The sequence below is a fragment of the Ammospiza caudacuta genome, chromosome 1 (genome assembly GCF_027887145.1).
Source record: "Ammospiza caudacuta isolate bAmmCau1 chromosome 1, bAmmCau1.pri, whole genome shotgun sequence".
Taxonomy (NCBI): Eukaryota; Metazoa; Chordata; class Aves; order Passeriformes; family Passerellidae; genus Ammospiza; species Ammospiza caudacuta.
In genome coordinates this window covers 103,465,117-103,478,413 of record NC_080593.1, presented here as the reverse complement: position 1 = coordinate 103,478,413, position 13,297 = coordinate 103,465,117, and the positions used below count along the sequence as shown (strand labels likewise).

General features: G+C 38.9%; 1 protein-coding gene across 2 annotated transcripts in view; it reads left to right on the top strand.

The window, feature by feature from the left end:
• The window catches only part of ANKRD12 (ankyrin repeat domain 12), a 59,418-nt gene that overhangs the window by 498 nt on the left and 45,623 nt on the right, over nt 1-13,297 (top strand). The gene's annotated exons all lie outside the window — the stretch shown is intronic.

The following is a 13,297-nucleotide window of genomic DNA, read 5'->3' as shown; positions in this document are numbered from 1 at the left end:
GCCTGGCCCGCCGAGCCCGGCCCCTGCCCCGCCGCCCGGCGTGAGGGGCCCGCTGCCCACGGGAGGGTCCCGCGGGAGGCAGGGCCGGGAATGTGCGGGGACGGTTGTGAGGCGGCACGGGCGAGCGGGGCGCGGGTGCCGAGCGCGGCATGGCAGTGTACACACACACGGCACACAGACACGCACGCACATAGCACACACGCCCCGCCTCCGTGTCGGGAATTTCGGCTGCTCCCTGCAGCCTCGGGAGTTGCTCCGTCGGTGCCGGGGCTGGCCGGCAGCTCGGCGGGATAACGCGTTCGTTCCCTGACAGCGCCAGGCGGCCGCCGGTGTGCATGGAGCGCGGCAACTCGCGCTGCACAGGTGACAGCAGGCAACAAAGGAAGGGCAAGGAATGAGAGAATGCCAGGCTCAGTTGCGCAGTTCTTCATTCTGATTTCTGTCAGATTCTCGAGGTACCATTGATAATATTCAGTCTTGTTTGGTTGGGCTTTTTTGTTTTGGTGGAGGATTTTTAGTTTTTTTTTTTAAATTTGGTCTTTTTTTCCCCCTAAAGAATGTGTATGCAATAAGAAATTAAAGGATTCTTCTTTTTTACGTTAAACTCCCAAATAAAATATTTTGCAGAATCAATTAGGTTGTAAAAGACCTCTGAGATCGCTGAGTCCAACCTGTGACCAAACACTATCATGTCAAGTAGACCGTGGCACTGAGTGCTGTGTCCTGTCTTTCTTTAAACACCTCCAGAGGTGTTGATTCCACCACCTCCCTGAGCAACACGTTCCAATATCAGTTATTTAATATTGGTATTAAATATCAATTACTTAATATTGGTATTATTGGATAGAGCTCCTTTGGAAATTGCCTGGACACTGTCACTGTGTTCCATGCCTTTCTTCTGCAGCCCATGTGATATGGAAGAAAGGGAATACTATGCCCCTGAATTACAAGGTAACTGATGGGATAAAACAAATCTTTAATGGAGAAAAGTAAGTGAGTGAGTGGTGATGCTTACAGGAACAAAAAGCTATTGGACAGATGTGGAGCAGTCCAAATGTACTTATATTCCAGGAAAAAATTGTCTAATTTTGGAATGCTAGGAAAGGGTGAGATCATCATGTCTATAAGAAATGATTAGCTATTATTAAAATAATTCATTTTGACAAATTATTGACAAGCCTTGATTTGGAGGTTGGGGGCACTTCCTTCTCTCTAATTTTGAAACAGCAAGGGTGTGGGTGTTTCTCAGTATGCAAGTTGATGGTAGCTTGGTTGTCCTCAAGTCTTGGTTACTGTAGGTAGGGACATGGTGAGCTGCTGTGTAGTGCAAGGAGCCTGTGCTTTCTTTTCCTTCTTCTGCAGTAATCCTTTGCTATAGTTCACTGGGTAAAAGTCCCCAGAGCAACAGATCTTCAGCATTATCTGACATGTCAGGGTGTTTCAACTGTACTTTTTATTTGAGGTTTGTGCAGGTGTTGTGTATCTCTTGCTTTTCTTCATTCTTTGAGGTGGAAATTCAGACTCCCTGCTGACCTTGTGATTTGATCAGCTGGGGACCTTAATCTCACCCTCTGTGGATTTAGTAGGTTTCTCTGCAATCTTGAGAACTGCTCTGTTCAAATAAATTGTATGGTTTGAGGTACAGCAGAATATTTCTCTGGGAAGGTAATGGTGAACCCATTGACTGTCTGTGTCTTTTTACATTCCACCTTCCCCTTAATAGTTCTACTTTTCTGTATGTGTTTTGCAAGCCAAAATGTCAAGGAGCACCAATGTTTTTCTTGGCACTCAGAGGACCATGATGGCTTTCTTGTGGGCAAAGTTAGTTTTTCAGTGTGTGGTGTGTGAATCCCTTTTCCTATTTCCAAGCTTTTCTGTAGTAATCACTGAGTGTGGGCAGTTGATCAGAGAGCCTTTGGTTCTTTCACAAAGATGACAGCTCAGTCTTTCAATTATAAATATTTCTGCCTTTCTATTGCCATCTCTTTGTGTGTTCTTCTCCCACCCAGAGGATTATTCAGAATTGTTTGTGAACTCAGAATACTACAGACATTAAAGCTTAGGACAGATGTTGTGTAAGAAAGTAAGCCCCATGCCACAAACTGAAGTCTGTGTGCAGTTTTTTCCAACAGGCTTGCACAATTGGTGACTTCTTAGAGGAAAGGGTCTTTTAATAAGCAGGCTAAATGAGTGCTTGTGTGAAGCTTCTGTTGCAGAAGGTACTCCTATGTTATCCCTTAACCATGGGATTAAAAACATACACTGAAAGTTGAATATCTATGTTTACAAATCAATGGTCATCAGTCATTCTCAAAAAATAGTTTCTTTGCACCCTTAGATGTCTGTTTAAATGGCTAGAAACTCCAAAAGCTGTTTCAGCTTTCACTTAACTAGGTGCAAGGTGCTGGAGATAGTTTTTAGTGGAAATCTAGGCACCTAGAAATGACTGAGCTAGAACTTCTTCCTCAGTACTCAGAACTTCTTCCTCAGTATTGGGCATACAGGCAAGGAAACAAATTGTATTTGTTGGACTGATTTACCATGTTTAGACCATCTTAGGCTGATGAAATTGCCTGAGAGTCTGGTGCAGTTGGTCCTCTTTAAAACTGGAAAAAACTATTGATCACAAAATACATAATGATTAACCTGCTACCACACTGTTAATATACACACTCAGAACAACCTACTTTTGACATTTTTTTGATCTTCCCCTACAAAGTGATGGACTGGGCATGACTGTTTGGTGTTTCTTCTTTTCTGTGTTCTCTTGCAGATGGAATATTATAAATGTTGATTGGTCATTTAGTCTCCAAATCAAACTATTTTTTAACTACATCATTAGACTCTAGTGACAGATGGTATGAAATAAATATTAGCACAAACTCAGTCTTGCATTTTGTGTTATTACACTGAATGATTTTATTAACAGAATAACAAAAGTCAGAGCTCTGCTAACATCTTTAGGGGTTTTTTTGTCAGTTCATTATTATTCCAGAACATACAAGAGCCTTAAAAGTTCTTCTGTAAGCTTATGGAGGCAGTTGAGAACCTTTATTGCCACCTTGCTTAAAGACTAAATATTCATGTAGAGACATGAAGCCCTTGAGAGTATGACTTTGCCTTAGTTTATTTTAGATTATTTCCCTGGATCTTATGAAGGATCCTTATGTCTGCTGCAACTGCTTTTGTCTTTCACAAGCAGCATATGAATAAATGCTCCTCAGTTCCATGGCTTCTACACAGAGTGCTCTAGGTAATGTCACAAGTGGGTTGATTTCACACTGGTTTATGTTAAGAAAAGCCATTAGCAACATTAGAGACAGAATTAGGGGCTATATTAGAGGCAAAAACTAAAAATGCACTCTGTGGAGGAAAACTTTATTTATTTTCTTCTCTGGTCATCTGTTTTCTACCCTTGAGTAGCTTGCTGGAGATAGAGAGTATTGGAACAACTCTTTCCTTGCCTTATATTTTACATTTATGAGGCTGGAAAGCATCAGGTAGAAAGCAGTTTTTATCCTCCTCTCTGGGCTTCAGAATGTATTCAGTGCAATGAACCCCAAATGACCCTAACACATTTCTGAGTGTTCTGTAGTAGATCTTAAAAAGTTCCATTGTTTGATGACAGCAGAAATGAGCTTATGTGTAAAGACATTTCCTATGGTTTCCCTTCTCTTTCCAGGCCTTTTGCATTACTCCTGCTTAAGAGGTGTCTGGCTATCAAACCTTTCAAGCTGTGTTGGCCAAATGATTTTCTTAGCTGGTTCGTGGAAATGTCTTCCTCTTGTTTGTTTCCTTCAATATTGTATGCAACAAACAAGTAATTGAGAGAAACCAATGTTCTGTGGTGCTCTGTACTCTTCAGCAACCTACTAATCTGGGTTCTTACTCCTAGATTAATAATGAAGGGAAAATGGGTCTTTCATTGGTGGTGTTCTCTTTCATGTGTGGGTAATGCTAATCTATTCATTTTTTGACTTCAAGAAGAAACAGGTGTCTTGACACCCATTTTACCTTTTTTCAGCAAATTAAAAACAATTCTAGTTTTTGTCTTGAAAAGAACTGGTTCTTTGCTTTCCAGTCCAGTTCTGCAGATGACACAGTAAAACTTCAGTGAAAGTCAACTGCAGTACTCACTGTAGTTTTACAGCCCTAAATAGTTATACTTGTCTGCAAACAGTATTCTGCTTGTTCTCTCTTTCCACTCCATCTGTTCCCTTGCTATCTCTTATCCCCAGAAGAAAGATTATTTCTGTAAAGGAGCTGACAGATGATTTTGTTGTTATTTTTGCGAGATTTGGTGATGGCCAAGAGGTGGCATTAAAGCCTGTTGAATATGTTGCATGTCTTCACAATTTAGCCAGGACAAAAACCTCTGTTGTCCATTTGGGAACCCATGAGTAAGCCAAGATTCCTTTCTGTCCTGCATCTACTGCTTTAGATTCTTCTTATGAATGGTAGCCCTCCAGCTACCTGCTTCACCTGTCCTGAATCCTGCTATAGCTGAGGGACTGTGAGTAGGTGTTGGCACTTGATCTGTTCTCAGCCTCTGAAGGGCCTTTGTGTGTGTTTGAAGTCATGTTCTTTCTGGCAGTGCTGCAGAGAAGTTGTGGGTTTTCTTGGTTTTAGATTGACAAAATTGTCATTAGTTTATGAAGATTTAAATAGAAATTATTGAGGTTGTAGTAATAACGTATGGCATAGTCATGAAATCTCTTGTCTTGGAGATCTGTAGGTTTCCAGAGGGAAAGTAGATTCCTGTGGAAGGATTGTAAATTGTTTGGCAGTAGGTTTGCTTATTTTATGTTTGTCAAAGCACTGATAAAGAGGGTTTTAAGTTTTATTCTGGTAGATTCTGCATATGCAATAATCTTTCTTAATTGAAAAATATTTATGTAGCTACATCTTTAAGTAATAACCTGTAGATCAAGCCTGACGTTTACAACTCCACTTCTCCATGTAGTTTAAAGAGTGTATCATATGAAGCTAAACTGTGCAGGTGTTTCCTTTGAACCCATAGCTCATCCTAAAAAAGACTCAAGAGGAAGCACCTGTGAACATTCAAGTTTATAGACTTGTAGGTTAAAAGGGAGGACTAATGGATTTTGCAAGGAGCGTTTTGGGTTCCTAAGAGCCAGAGTTCTTGGGCCAGCATATTCTTTTATTTCCCTGGAATAGAATTCCTCTTTGTAGAATCTCCTTTATTTTGAGAGACTATTGAGAATAAAGGGCAATCCCTTCAGGCACTCTGGAAACTTACCTGTGTCTGATTCTAAGAGGTGAGGTTGCTTTTCCATGTAAATGTTTATTTTGCCACCTAGGTCTTTCCCTCAGTAGGAATATGGAGTTTGCATTCTGCACAGTTGTCCTGACACGGTGGGAGCATGGCACCCATACTCACAAGATGCCCCAGTTCTTCTGGCCAGCTGTGTGAGGATTTGTTAGAATAAATGCTGTCCTGACCACATAGCATAAGTCTCTGGAGAATGCAGAAGACACAAACCTTGTCCTATGCTGAATGTGTCAGCAGGAGGAGAGAACAGCCCGTAGCCATCCTGCTGCTGAGGTAAAGAGCATCTGCATTTCTGATTCATGGGACAGAATCATGGACCAGCTGAGGTCAGAAGGCCCCTCTGGCCCCATCATCTCGTCCCTCCCAGGCTCCCTGCAGGCTCAGCTAGGGCAGTGTGCTTATGGTCATGACCAGTTGAACCTGCAATTTGGCTCAATAGTGCAAGGAAAATATTATGTTCTAATTTTACTTAGTCTGCTGAGATTCCTTGCTGAACTTATTGTTGAAGACTTGATAAAATTTCAGCTGTTGTAGTTATTGTGTTTTTCCTGACTAATTTGATTTTTAATAGTCAGAGGATGCATTCTTGTACTGCCTGTGTGTGGTAGTCTTGTAAAGCTGTGGTACGTTCTACCAAGTTCTGCTGTACAGATTCTTAATTAAGTCATTTAAAAAAATACTTAAATTACTGATTAGCTGGTTGTATAAGAGACTTCTTTGGACTTCATTTTGCCTGGCAAAAATGCAGCTTCGGATATTTCTTTTTAAAGAAATACAAATGCATCTATGTTTTCTGTACATTACTTGTGCCATAACTTAATGGAAAATATCTCTTCCGGTGCTTGACTCTGAGTGAGAAACTGAAAGTGAAACAATCTTATTTTCTCTTGCTGAAGGAGAAATATGAAAAGTAACTGAAGTATAATTAGCAATAAGACAATTTATTCAGAAATTATATGAATCTTGAGAACATCTGCAAAGGAACTTAGTCCTTTTTTTCATCATTTGGAATTCTTTAAAGAAAAAAAAACAATTCTTTATTCAAACCGTTCTTTTTTTTTTCCCTAATGATTCCTTGCAGAGCAGCCAGCCTGTGTATGAACAATAATGATAGTATCCTCCATGAAAAGACAAAGGGTTAATCTGAGACTAGAGAAATGCACTTGAGAATAATGCAATACTGACAAGTGTCCTTCAGATTCATCTTGAATTCTGGCAGCAGTTCAGTTCCTTACTGGCACACATGAAGGAATGCTGTAGAAATTGTGTAAGTGGTTCAGGAGGAATGATGCCCCTTGTCACTGTGTGGGAGCTGCTCCTGCCCCACTGAAACGAGGGTTGATGTCTGACTTATGAAAGGAAGATTGTCACCATTCTGGGAGAGGCAGTGTTTGTTTGTTTGTTTGTTTGTTTGTTGATAATGCCAGGAGATAACCCAAGATAACCCTATTCCTAAACATTCATTTCTTACATCTTATCCTTCCCATTTTGTGGTAGGCAATGTGTGTCTATATGCATAAAGAGAAGCTTCAACACAAGTCTCTCAGAATCAGGGGGAGGAGTTTCTGCTTTTAAGTAATTCCTAACCATTCTTTAATGAAAATATCATCAGGTGCAAGTTCCACAAACTTCCAGCTTTTGTACTTAAAGTTGTTCAATTTAAAATCAGTTTTTTCATAAAATGTAAATGCTTTCCATGCAGCACTTTTCTTGGTTACTGAGGGGAAATTATATGATTGAATGGATAGTGGTAATAGAATGGTCAGTCTTTTTTTGCAAGATAATACTGGCTTATTGATAAGGATTCTGCCATTCCTGTGCAGTCTGGGATGCCACTGTGATACCAAATGTTCTACTGTTTTATACTTTTCTAGAACAAGTCACCTTTTTCCAAGCCTGTTGTGAAAGTTACTAATTACTTAAGACTATGATTGTGCAAGTTCATTTGTAATACATGTATCCAGTCTACATGCTTCACTATTAAGCAAGCCCACAGCCCTTCAAAAACTTCTCTGAAGTAATGGAGAATTCTCTGAAGTAATGGAGAATTCCATCGTCTCCAGCTGGTAGAGCTGCTGTTCTGAAGGTTTGTCCTGAATGTAGACATCTATACTATTTCTGTATATGTCAGAAAGTACATATTGTAAAGAGAGTTCCTTGAACCCTGTGTGTTCCTTTTACTAAACAATTAGTATTTAGGATTTCAGACTTGTGAAACTATTTCTGTTCGAAAATTAAAAACAGAAATCATGATATTTGATCTCACTTTCTTGTTCCTTCAGGTACCTTCTCATCAGTGCTTTCATTTCTCAACTCTCTGTTTAAATACAATCTTTCTAAGGGATCCCTGTTGCAAAGCACCATCTTCCCTGTTCATGTGTTTTCAGGGTTGGGCTGTCCTGTCTGTTCAGGCTGTGTTTGTCAACATTGTTTTTTCACCCTAAATAATGTTATGTAAACAGATTAATTCCTAAGGATTTTTTTTCTTTTTTTAAGTAAGGAAGGAGTTCAGCATCCTAGAAGGGAGCTGTACAAGAGTTAGAAAATAATTAATCTCCTCTCTCCTTCTTTTGCTTTCTACCTTTTCTCAGCACCTTACACAGCTTTCTTGGTGGTTTCTTGGTGTCTTCTTTTGGATAGGTCTTTACAAAGATGGATTTACACAGGTTTAGGGTCCATGAATCTAAATAATAATTTGAGAGTGTCCGATCCTTTGAAAATTACCTTTTTGGATACTTGGTCTTCAATACTGCTATGAGATGTTAAAGTAGAGACTGCCACACTTTTTTTTTTTTTTTTTTAATACTTTCCTGTTCAGTTATCTGTGTGGAAGTATTTTAAAGGTAATTTATAGATATTTGGGATCATTCTTCTTTTCCTCTGTCATGCTCTGCTAGTAATTTTTAGGTCTTACATGCCAAACAATATACAGTTGGTTGACATAGCACCTGCAAGGATATTTTGACAAAATGTTCGTTTTTATGTGTTTTTGCAGTGTCTTGGAAAGACATAAACAGTAATTAATTCCATATGAGTTTAGAAGTGTGATACCAACAAACTGCTTTGATTTTTTTTTTTTTTTCTTTTTTTTTGTAATCTTGATGAGTGGAGTGACATCTGCAGTGGGAGGATCTCAGAATCTGTTTGAGACTGGAAACTTCAGAGAAAGTAGAGGAAGGAAATGGGAGGAGTGTGTTGCAAAAGAAGTAAAACGAGTGCTTCTTGTCCATATTTGCATGACTTCTTGCTGTGTTCTGCAGTGTGGCTAACCTTGACCTTCTGCTGTGCCAGAAATGCTGTCTGCTCTGTATTAGAGCAGCACTGCTCATTTGCTCTGCTGCACACAGCAGAACTGCAGCATGAGTTGATGGGTTTTTGGATGATATTCCACTTTAAATGATAAACTGTACGAATGTCTGGGGTTAAATGCATTTGTGCAGTCCAGGTTACTGCTCTAAGAAGAGTCCTCTGGCAAAAGCTGAAAGAAGTTCTGTAACTTACAAGAAGGTTACCGGAAAAGAGGGTCCCATGTTGAAGGAAGTTGAACACTGACCCTGAAAATTACCTATTTTCAGTCTGTTTTGGATTTTGTGTGAGCTATGGGCTTTTTATGAGCACATGCTGTTTTCCTCATGGGGATATCTGCTTTGAGACTGTTTGACCTTTTCCTTCTGCAGAAAGAGTGGTTGCTTGCAGAAGTTGAAAATTAAGTCAATAGTAGCTATGGTCTAACCAAGTATTGTCTACTATCTAATGCAAAAGAATCTCAAAAATAAAGTTTTTGATGTTACAAGTGTGGTAGATGGTCAAACTCACTTCATTTTTTCTTCTCTTCATTATTTCTGTCAACCAAATTTGCCATCTGTAAAATGAAGGAAATAATGCATTTTCATCTTCCAGCAATATCGTGAAAAGAAATTAATATTTGTGAAGGGAGCTGGAGCACTCCTGGTTTTGATTTATGAATAGTAATTTCTTTAGAGTTGCCTGGGATAGATGCTGCTTTTTATTTAGGTTGATGTTTTTTGTTGTATTTTTCTTTAAGGTATGGTTGAAGTTTTCATCCCTTTAAGAAGGTAGAAATCAAGACAAGCTGAAATAGCAGGAATCATGTTAAGAGGGAGAAATAAATTATCTTTCTCTAGGAGCAAGTTTAGCCACTTGCAGCAGCTGTTTGTGGTTGTTGGTTCCTCAGAACTTCACCAGGTTGTCAGCATGTTGGTTTCATTCTGACAGGTACATTTTGGAATTTTAGTTGAGAATTTGTGAACCAGGAAATGTCCAGTTTACTCCAGTAAATGTTTCAGTCCGTACTTGGTTTATTTTTAATATTATGTAGTTGCAAGAAAACCTTTGGGAAGATGTGCAAGGGAATTCCTAAAGACAAGCTGTGATGTAAAAGAGGAGTCATCTCTTACTCAGATACAGCTGTTACTGCAGCATGATCTCTCTAATAAACTGTATGTATGAGCCTGTAGTACCTTTAAACTTGAAATCAGTCCATGTAACACATCTCTAAGCCATTCTGGGATGTGGTGTTTTCAATCAGTGAATAGGATTTTGGAAATTAAATCTTGGGCCAAAGTGTTTTCTTCTTCCACAGTGTGCTGCTTGTGAAGTGCTGCTGCATGATTTATAGGTGCCTACAGTTAGGAACTTTTGTACTTTCCATACTTCTTTTACTGTGTTTTTTTGCTCAAGTAACAAACTCAACCTGGTCTGTGTTAAGTTCAACTCAAGTTGAAAATATCTGACTGACTGGCTAACTGAGAGACTTAAATGGACCTCTAAATGTCTCTTCACCTCAACTATTCTTTAATTCTGTGTACAATGAAGTTCTTGTATTCTCTGATAAATATGTGTTTAGTTAAAATAAAAGAGGACAAAAATCTTATTAAAGGTTGATTAGAAAGCTGTAGATTCAGTCACACTCTATTAGAGAATATTTGTTATAAAGAAGTTGACATGTCTAGCTGCTACTATTGCCACAGAAATCAATTGAAGAGTGTTGTGAAATCTGTGGAACTTGACACTTGAAACCAGGCACAGGTAAACTCAGGCTCTTAAAATAGGGATTATCTGTAGGAGCCCAAGAAACTATATAGGCAAGTGCAACAAAACCACTGCAAAGGTTTTGTTTGTTTTCTGCATAGGAAAGTGTTGTATGTCCTCATTTTTTTTCTCTTCCTAGTAGAAATTCCTAGACTATGAGATACATTTCTTATTTTGGTAGGAAGTAGTGGTAAGTTCCAGCTGAAGTATTGGAAAATCTTTCTTGCTGCCTGAGTGTTGGCTGTTTTTTAGTGCCTTCATCCTATCCCTGTATAGTGTAGTCTGGCATGCTATGAGTAGGTACTTCAGAGTGTATTACAAGCTGTTCTGGAGATTGTGAGTAGTCACTGCCCATGCCTGTTTTACTGTTACGCTTTATTTTACAAAGGACACCTTTATAAAATGGAGTTCAAATAAGTAGTTTATTTTACTTATTGCAGAAAGATTTGTGCGATTCTTATGTTTGAATCTCGGTATCTCAACATTTCAAATTAAAATGTAGGAATGCTCTCTGATAGGACAATGAGTCTGTTCTGTCTATTAGCTAGTATCTGAGGAGTCTCTAAAAAAAAAATATATATATATATATACAACTTAGGTCATGGCACGTGATGCTTTGTTTTCTTCAATTTTTTAAATATATCCACTAAAATCTGGTAGGACAAACTGCTGCAGGGGAGAGGTAAGGCACTGTTTCTAAGATTGCACAATAGGTATAGCAAAAGAGTAGAACTAATCCCAGCATTGCATGGTCTAGCCACAAAGTTGTCCCAAGTATTGTGCAAATCTTGAAGAAAAAATGTAATAAAAAAGAATTTCTCACTTCTGAACCAAGAATGTTTTGTCATATTTTTATCATCAAATGCTGTAAAATCTGCCAAATTTGTGACTCATGTCCATGCTGGGTACTGCATTTGCACTTAATACAGCACCAGACTTTGCCTTAGGCACATTAGTTTGAGACTGTGTTGGAGCTCAGTTCTTTCATCATGACCCTAACACCGGAATGTGCATGCACTGAACCGTCACAATTGTGTGAAAAGACCTTGTGAATATTTTCCAAATAAAAATGTTCTTGTCACCTTTCATCTGCAAAAGCCACTGCATGTATCATTCACACAGTGCTCTCTACAATACTAAATTGCTGTGCTTCCTAAAGCCAGTAGTGGTTAGTAATTTATTTGCTGGTTACTGCCAGAGAACTGAATTGTGAGTACAATGAGACACATGGAGCGCAGGGCAGAAAGAGCCTGGTGAAATGTTCTGTTCGTTGTGTTTGAAGGTATTATAGTGTGTACCACATGCAGGAAGTGGTGATGGTAAAAATACAATCTCTAATAGGGCAGTGTACACAAATAGCCTTTTGTTTAATCTTTTCTTATGCAGAATGTGGTTTCCTTTGAGCTTGTAGAGAATATGGTTCTAGCCTACAGCAGGAGGCAGGCTTGCCAGTAGGGATGTATTGCAGTGTATATTTAGTCCATTATAGCTGCATATATCTAATGTATTATCAGCTTTTTAAAAAAAATGTTTTACTGTCTAGATTTTGTAACTATTCAGCTTTGACTTTAGCACCCAGGGAGTTCAAATGTTCCCTATTCCTACTTAGCAGTAAAATGTGTTGGACTATAGCAGTGCCCTCAGTTGCTGAATGATTGAGAGGAAGTCTTTTTTGGGGAGATCCATGTAACACAAGAACCTTAAACTATTTCTGCTCAAATAAAGCCTTTGATGACCTTTTCAATGTCTTCATTGTAAAGATCAAATAAACTGCTGTAATGATTATGGAATAGCTGTGTTGATACCGTTTTCTTCAATTAAGACCTTGGTACAAATATTTTTCTGGCTGCAGTCACTGAAATGTTGACCTTTCAGAACACTGTTTTGTATAATGTTCTGATGAGATTTTTAAGTGCTTGCTCTCAGCAGTTTCCCATCCTTTACCATCCTTTTGACATTTTCATGAGACATCAGCCATGTTTGAAGTATATCTGTCCAAGGAGGTAGTGGAAAATGGACACAGGGATAAGCTGGTCATTCTCAATTTAAACAGTGGAACTCTCATGCTTTTTTACAAGGCATAGGAATGACAAGACTAAAGGCTTCTGGTTTGTGTTCTGTAACACAGAAAAAAAGTATTCTGGGGAAAAAATATTTGTGTGTTGATCATGGAGTCCTCTGTGCTTTCCTCCCAGAGACAATCCCTTCTCAGCCTTGTCCTGTCAAGTCTCTCTCTCCTCTGCCTCCTTGTCACAGTCACATTCTGTCATTTGGCTAATCTGAAGCTCTAGACATATTTCTGTGTGGGAGATACCAGGTTAAAATACAGACAGATGTTCTTGTTGTAGACGTGGTGCAACCCAGAAAAGCCTGGCCCTGTCCTACTGGGCTTCACTGCCCTCTTATTGTGTGTTGTAACCTGAATGGTCTCTTTCCTCACAGTAGCAAATTGCTTGTGCCTCTTAGCACATCCCTAGCCTCTAACTGAAATATCCTGAATAATTTCTTGTTATGTCTCAAGCCCTTTTTTCTAACTGGACACTGTAGGTGAAAAGGTAGACGCTGATCTGATGACATGTTAATTTACCAGGAGCCATTTCATTGTGTAGCAGTTGGCTGTGGTTGAGTAACTGTGTGCAGAAGGACTGAGTTCCGTAAGAAGAAAATAATTGGCCATGCTGCTACATCTCCCATCACACATTTCATTTAGCATCAATAATTAGTTAACCTCTCTTTTGGAAAGAAATCACTTCTCTCAGCTGTTTGCTGAAGGATGCTTTTGTTGTGAAATAGAATACTGAAGTCATTTGCACTTTCCTGATAAGAAGAAAAAAGAACATAAGAGTGTTAAACTTAGTTAAATGAACATCTTTTTGCTAAAACTCTGCTTCTTACAGGATTTGAAAATACCAGTTTTTTCTAGCTTTTTGGTCCTTTGTACTCTACCCATTC